Here is a 4,758-nt window from a genome sequence, read left to right as displayed (position 1 = left end):
TCCCCTAAACAGACCAACTGAAGCACTGCATGGCATCTTTTACCCTGAGTGCTTGCATAGCTCCTTGAACGCTTAGGGAGCACTGCTGCTTCAGAGGACAATTCAGCAGAAGAGGACATAGGGGAAGAAGAAGAGGAGGAGGTAGAGTAGCCAGATGTGACAGAACCAGCACCAGCATTTTGTAGGTGTGGTGACAAACCAAGCTCCAGCACTGAACCCTGTCCTGCATACTTCTCAGCTGCCAGCAGAGTTACCCAGTGTGCCATGAAGGAAATGCAACGTCCCTGTCCATGACTGCTGGACCAAGAGTCAGCAATAATGTGACCCTTCCTGCTGACTGCTCTGTCCAACGAGGCCAAAACACTACCTTCCACATGATGGTAGAGAGCTGGAATGGCCTTAAGTGAAAAGAAATGTCTTTTTGGAACCTGCCACTGTGGTACAGCACATTCTGCAAATTCACAAAAGCGGGCAGAGTCTACTAGATGAAAAGGCAGCAATTGTAATGCTAGCAATTTGGCCAAGCTAGCATTAAGACGCTGAGCATGTGGATGGCTGGGACAGTATTATTTTCTATGGTTCAGCAACTGAGGTAGTGAAATTTGCCTTCTGGTGAAATCAAGAAGTGGTGTACTGCTAGAGGATTGGGTGCAAGTATCTGTGGCACTCATTGCTATACCATCATCCCTCTGAATGCAGGTTTATGAGAAGACATGAGGCATAGTAGGGTTAGAGATCCCAGATGAGGAGCAAGGTGAAGTATGCTTGTTTTTTTCATGTAGCTCTTTCAGGTGCTGTTGCCAATGGACTGGATGGCAGGTCGTCATATGTCTTGTCAAGCATGTGGTGCCCAAGTGGCTGGTGTTCTGGGCATGCTTGATCCGCTTCAGGCAGATGCAAGCAGCAATACTGCGGTCTACTGCACTTGTGTTGAAAAAACCCCACACTAATGAACTTTTGGAAGTCTACGGGGAGTTTGAACCTGTGGTGTGATGCAATAGGTTGGCTACTCCTATAATGGCCCCTGGAGCACATCCTGCCTTGTTGGAGTAGTGCTAACTCCTCCTCCTCCTCCTCCCCCTCACTTTCCTCCTCTATTCTCTCAGGCACCCAAGTACAGTCAGTGACCTCATCATCCCCTCCCTCCTCGTTACTTGAGCAAACTTGGCAGTATGGTGCAGCTGTGGGAACATGACTGCTAGTTTCTTGTCCGTCATTGTCACCCCCTCTCTCTAGGCTCACGTTATTCCCTTCATCAACCTAGGGAACCAACATCAGAGCATTCAAATTGCTGCGCATCCTCCAGCAACATGTCACTGACACTATGGTTGAATAATTCAGGTGACTCCTCCGTGCATGATGGTGTGGCAACAGAAGGAGTAGCTGTGGAGAAGGAGCTTGTGGAATGGACCACTTTGACAGCTGCGGTGGAAGGCAAAGTAGTATGAGCCTTTATAACAGAGGATAAGAAGGATGAGGACAGCTTAGTTATCCACTCCACCAACTCTTCTGCATGTTGTGGCTCAATAACACGTCCAGCACCAGAAAAACACCATGTCTGTGAACACCACTTTTCACTGTGGACACAGAGGCTGCTTGCCCTCTTTCCGTGGCCTGTGAGCGTCGGCCCAGCCTCTCCTTGTCGGCCTTTTGGACATGATGTGGATTTTTTTTTTTTTTTGGGGGGGGGGGGGTTATTACTGGTTGATTAATATGTACTATACATATACTGCACTGCTGATATATACTGCACTGCTGATATTTACTGAACTGACCGATAGATACTGAATGGCCTGATATATACTCAAGTGGCATAGATAATATATATTGATAGAAATGTATGGTATATACTGAACCGACCGATAGATACTGAATGGCCTGATATTTACTCAATTGGCCTATATATGTATATTGATAGCAATGTATGGTCTATACTGAACAGACCAACAGATACTGAATGGCCTGATACAGTATATATTTAAGTGGCATATATATATATATATATATATATATATATATATATATACAGTGGCGGCTGGTGCTCAAAATTTTTTTGGGGGGACGCAAACAGAAAAATGTAATAGGCATTGCTTTGCGGCAAAAAACACTGTAAAAAATTGCGTGACTTTGAGGTCACAAAAGTGTGAAAGGGGCCTTCAGTAATCAAGGTATAGTGTGTCCCCTTCAATGCAGAGTGACCAGCATGCCCCCTTTCAATGCAGAGAGACCAGCGTGCCCCCTTTCAATGCAGAGTGCCCAGCGTGCCCCCTTTCAATGCAGAGTGACCAGCGTGCCCCCTTTCAATGCAGAGAGACCAGCGTGGCCCCTTTCAATGCAGAATGACCAGCGTGCCCTCTTTCAATGCAGAATGACCAGTGTGCCCCCTTTCAATGCAGAGAGATCAGTATGCCCTCTTTCAATGCAGAATGGCCAGCATTCCCCCTTTCAATGCAGAATGACCAGCATGCCCCCTTTCAATGCAGAGAGATCAGTGTGCCCCCATTCAATGCAGAGAGATCAGTGTCCCCCTTTCAATGCAGAATGACCAGCGTGCTCCCTTTCAATGCAGAATGACCAGTGTGCCCCCTTTCAATGCAGCGAGATCAGTGTGCCCCCATTCAATGCAGAGAGATCAGTGTGCCCCCTTTCAATGCAGAGAGATCAATGTGCCCCCTTTCAATGCAGAGAGATCAGTGTGCCCCTTTCAATGCAGAGAGATCAGTGTGCCTCCATTCAATGCAGAGAGACCAGTGTGCCCCCTTTCAATGCAGAGAGATCAGCGTGCCCCCATTCAATGCAGAGCGATCAGCGTGCCCCCTTTCAATGCAGAGAGATTAGTGTGCCCCCTTTCAATGCAGAGAGATCAGCGTGCCCCCTTTCAATGCAGAGAGATCAGTGTGCCCCCTTTCAATGCAGAGAGATCAGTGTGCCCCCTTTCAATGCAGAGAGATCAGTGTGCCTCCATTCAATGCAGAGAGACCAGCGTGCCCCCTTTCAATGCAGAGAGATCAGTGTGCCCCCATTCAATGCAGAGAGATCAGTGTGCCCCCATTCAATGCAGAGAGATCAGTGTTCCCCCTTCAATGGAGAGAGATCAGTGTGCCTCCATTCATTGCAGAGAGATCAGTGTGCCCCCATTCAATGCAGAGAGATCAGTGTGCCCCTTTCAATGCAGAGAGACCAGTGTGCCCCTTTCAATGCAGAGAGATCAGTGTGCCCCCTTTCAATGCAGAGAGATACATGTGCCCCTTTCAATGCAGAGAGATCAGTGTTCCCCCTTTCAATGCAGAGAGATCAGTGTGCCCCCATTCAAGGCAGAGAGATCAGTGTGCCCCCTTTAAATGCAGAGAGATCAGTGTGCCCCCTTTTAATGCAGAGAGATCAATGTGCCCCTTTCAATGCAGAGAGATCAGTGTTCACCCTTTCAATGCAGAGAGATCAGTGTGTCCCCATTCAATGCAGAGAGATCAGTGTGCCTGCTTCAATGCAGAGAGATTAGTGTGCCTCCATTCAATGTAGAGAGATCAGTGTGCCCCCTTTCAATGCAGAGAGATCAGCATGCCCCCTTTCAGTGCAGAGAGATCAGTGTGCCCCCTTCAATGTAGAGAGATCACCGTGCCCCTTTTCAATGCAGAGTGACCAGCGTGCCCCCCCAGACCAGCACTTACCTGATGCAGCGGCGGCTTCTCCTCTGTCCCCCGGCATCTCCTCGATTCTTCCCACCTCCTTCTCGGCCAATGGCATGGTTTTTGCCTTTCGGCCAATCAGGGAGCGGGTGTCGGACCCGCTTCCTGATTGGCCAGGAGGAGGATCCGAGTGACAATAACGAATTTTCATTCGCTATTGTCACACAATGGGTGGGCTCGGGCGCACTGCTCTGTGCCCCGGGTCCTCCCTTTTCTGAAGCCTATTAGAGTCTCTGGCTCTAATCAGGTGACTCAGAAAAAATAAAAACATTGAACTCCATGCATCCGGCATGCAGATTAGGGGTCAGGCGCATGGATGGGGGGGAGGGCGGCGCCCCTGCGCCCCCAACGCACCAGCCGCCACTGTGTGTGTGTATATATATATATATATATATATATAGAGAGATATCAATGTATGGTCATATACAATGTATGATCTATTCAGAACCAAACGATAGATACTGAATGGCTTGATATATACTCAAGTGGCCTATATATATATATATATATATATATATATATATATATATATATATATATATATATATATACACAGGGGCGTTGCTAGGTGAGAAAAAGACCAGGGGCTTCAGCCCGAAGGTAAATTTGATAACCCCTCCCACATTTCAAAGTAAGCCCCGTCCAAGCTCAACCCAATGCCCCTCCCCCTCAACCCTGCCCAATGCTCCACCATAAAATGTTATAAAATGTGACCCCACGCATGTTAATCTGTCAACTTTCTAATCTCCGCTTTTACTTGTAACTCTTCCCATAAAGCAATTAAGAGCACCAATTATGGCAATCAGGGTGCCCCATGTAGAAGCCTTTCTGGAGGCTCCTATGGAACTTCTTCAGCCATTTTGGAAATAGCAGAGGTCCCAGAACATCCCCAACACACAAGAGAAATTATTTCCCAGTAGTCTAGATTAAGCACTAACACCAAATCTTTCCAAAGTAGCTGTAACCATAAAATGGTGAGTCAGCTCCTCTATGACTTCCTGGGAAAGTTTAACATCAAGGGCTTCTTCAAGAAACTGTGCACAAAGCAACATTTTAAGTGCAAAATGCGGCA

This window comes from Pelophylax lessonae (assembly GCF_965119305.1).
Source record: "Pelophylax lessonae genome assembly, chromosome: 4".
NCBI lineage: Eukaryota > Metazoa > Chordata > Amphibia > Anura > Ranidae > Pelophylax > Pelophylax lessonae.
This window is presented reverse-complemented; position numbering follows the sequence as displayed.